Source organism: Tenrec ecaudatus, chromosome 1 (assembly GCF_050624435.1).
Source record: "Tenrec ecaudatus isolate mTenEca1 chromosome 1, mTenEca1.hap1, whole genome shotgun sequence".
NCBI lineage: Eukaryota > Metazoa > Chordata > Mammalia > Afrosoricida > Tenrecidae > Tenrec > Tenrec ecaudatus.
Window position 1 is genome coordinate 96294799 of NC_134530.1, and position 3442 is coordinate 96298240.

General features: G+C 40.9%; 1 non-coding gene across 1 annotated transcript; it reads right to left on the bottom strand.

The window, feature by feature from the left end:
- Positions 1-2359: 2359 nt before the first annotated feature.
- On the bottom strand, positions 2360-2503 carry LOC142437854 (small nucleolar RNA SNORA48). Its single transcript, XR_012782362.1, has one exon. It is a non-coding gene; the product is annotated as a small nucleolar RNA SNORA48 (small nucleolar RNA).
- Between the last annotated feature and the right edge of the window lie 939 nt (positions 2504-3442).

Below are 3442 nucleotides of genomic sequence, written 5' to 3' on the forward strand. Positions count from 1 at the left end.
CGGATATATACGGTAAATGGTGCCTGTCCTGTTACAGAAGTGAAAACAAAATAGAAGCCTGTCATTTCCATGTTCCAGTATTCGGTGGTTGTTGTGCTGGTAGGTGTCATGGAGTCAGTTCCAACACATAGTGACCTTATGAACAACAGAACCCAACTCTGCGTGTCCTGAACTATTCCCACAGCTCTGTTTGAACTCACTGCTGCATCCACAGCGTCAATTCATCTTGTTGGGGGCTTCCTCATTTTCACGGATTCTCCACTTTACCATGTACAATAGCCTTTTCCAGGGGCTGGTTTCTCCTGACAACTTGTCCAAATCATGTATGAAGTCTCCTATCCTCACTTCTACGGAGCAGCCTGGCTGATCTACCTCTCAGACAGATCTCTGTGTTCTTCTGGCAGCCCATGGCACTTTCAATGTTCTTCACCTACCCCACGATCCATCGGCATCGATTCTCCTCTGCATTCGCTAGATTTCACATGCATATAAGGTAAGTGGCAATCTCTTGGCGTAGGCCAGGTATATCTTACTCCTTAAATAACATCTTTGTTTTTAAGCACGTCTTTAAAAAACATCTTTAAAAAATATTCTTGGCTCCTACTTTCTTTTTGAATTTATTTTTGAAAGTTTTAATGACATGTAATTCACATAGTATACGATTCAATGATTTAATAATATTAAAAAGCTGTGCAGTGACCACTGCAATCAATTTCACATTTTCTTTATTTTGGTAGTCATTATTTTAGCTCCCCATTTCCCCCGACATCCTCGGCCATAATCATAAGGAACTATTAATCCAATTACTGTCTCTATTGATTTGTCTATCCTGGATTTCATACAGAAAACAAAATACAAGGAAAAAAGCTCAAAAAATAATAGCAAAAGAAAGCAGACAATAATAAAAACCAAAACCAATTTAAAATGAGTCAAAAGCAAGAGCAAATGAGAAGGTGAGAAGATGCACCTAACTAACTGCATCTTCATTAGTCCACTTTTCAATGAGGTCTGTCTGCTAGGAAGGCTATTGACATCTCTGGTCAATGGCCAGAAGAGATTCATGAAGGTTTGATCCATGTGCAGACCCTGTTGTTAGGTGCCGCGGAGTCAGTTCCAACCCATAGCAACCTTATGCACAGCAAAAAAAGAAGCCATGTCCGGGCCTGTGCCATCCTTACAATTGTTCCTAGGCTTGCACCCGTTATTGCAGCCACTGTGTCAATCTATCTTCTTCAGGGCTGTGCTAGGCTGGTTGACTAGAGAATTCAGTGACACGTATGTGGAAGAGAGAGTTTTAGATCAAGAAGTAATTATATATCAAGAAAGTATCCCAGCCCAGTCCAGATCAAGTTCAAAAGTCTGATAATAGTCTATAAATTCTTCTTCAGACTCATACAGTGATGCAGAGTGTAAGAAGATTACAGGCCAGTGGGGTAGAGTTGTGTGTTTCCAGTGGGGGTGGTCACGCCATAGGGCTCCCACAGGTCTCCCATATGGCTCAGCATATGGCTCAAAACCAGGAATGTGAAGGCAGAGAAAGAAAATGGCCGGCCTCCAGAGAGCCATTTGTCTCAGTCACACCTCCAAAGTTCATCAAGTTGTTACCTGATTGATAGGCTAGAAATCACCCACATCTTCTTTCAGATGCACGTTGGCCCCCCCAAACCTAACTAGCACAAGGAACTTCCTCTTTTTAGCTGCCTTTTACCAAACGATGCCCCTCTTCAGGGACTAGTCGCTCCTGACTACATGTCCAAAGTATGTAAGATGAAGTCTAACTATTATTGCTTTTAAGGAAAAGTCTGGCCTTACTTCTTCCAAAACAGATGCATTTATCCTTTGAGAAGTCCATGGTACTTTCAATATTTTCCTTCAACACCATAATTCAAATTCACTGATTCTTCTTTGATCTTCTTTATTCAATGTCCAACTTCACATGCATTTGAGGTAATGGAGAGTACTATGTCTTGGGCCAGGCACTCGTTAGTCCTCAAAGTAACATCCTTGCTTTTCAAAATAGAAGAGTTCTTGTGTAGCAGGTTTACCTAATGCAACACATTTTTTGAGCTCTTGACTACTACTTCCATGAGCAATGATAATGGATCCAAACCAACTAAATCGTTGAAGTCTTCAGTCTTTCCCCCATTTATCATGATGATAGTTATTCACCCAGTTGTGAGGGTTTGGGTCTTCTTTACATTGAGTTGTTATCCATATGGTAGGTAGGTGTCGACCTTGACCTTCGTCAGCAAGTGCTTCAATTCCTCCTCATTTTCATCAATCAAGGTCGTCGTGCCATCTGCATATAAAAGATCGCTAATAAGCCTTCCCCCAATCTTGATGTTGTATTCTTTTTTTTTAATGTGCCCTAGGCATGAAACAGCTCTGCCCACAATCTAGACATCAAGCTAGGATGAACAAAGGGCTGCCAGTCTGCTCTGCCCCTGACTGATATAAGAGCACCACCACTAATCAGGTGTCTCTTTGCCCATAGCCAGGGGATCATTCTCCTTCATATAATCTGGAATCTCTGATTATTTGCTCAGCATACAGATTGAATAAATATGGTGAGAGAATTCAGCACTGTCACACACCTTTCCTGATTTTAAACTATGCTGTATTCCCTGGTTCTGTTCCCATGATGGGCTTTTGATCCATGTTTGGATTCCTCATGAGCATAATGAAGTGTTCTTCCATTGCCATTCTTTTCAAGGTTATCCATAATTTTGTCATGATCCACACAGTTGAATGCATTGGCATAGTCAATAAAAGACAAGTAAACATCTTTCTGGTATTCTCTCTTTTGAACCAAGATCCATCTGATACCAGCAATGATATACCTTGTTCTACTTCTTCTAAATATGGCCTGAATTTCTGGCAGTTTTCTGTCAATGTATTGCTATGCCATTGTTAAATGATTTTCAGCAAAATTTTACTTGCATGTGATATCAATAATATTATTCTATAATTTGAAATATCTGTTGGGTCACTGTGTTAGGGTAGTTTGGCTAGAGATACAAATCCAGTTATGTTCACATATGAGAAAGAGTTTTATATCAAGAAGTAATTGTATATCAGGAAAACATCCCAGCCCAGTTTAGCTTAAGTCCATAAATCTGATACTAGTCCATAAACCCCTCTTCCGAAGCCACATGCAATGGTATAGAATTCAGGAAGATCACAGGCCTGTGGGTGCAAAGGCTGGTGGATCCAATGGTGGTGGACACATTTCTAGAGTGGCCTGCCAGCAGACAGGTGAAGGCAGAGAGAAGTTCTCAGGGCACTCAAGAGAAGACCACGCCCATAAGGAGGCACCATCAGGCTGTGACCTGATTGACAGGTTAGGCTCCATCCCTAACTTTTATGTATCTTTAAGTTGACATAAAATAATGTAGCTACCACAGTCACCTTTCTTTGGAATGATTGCAAATATGGATCTCTC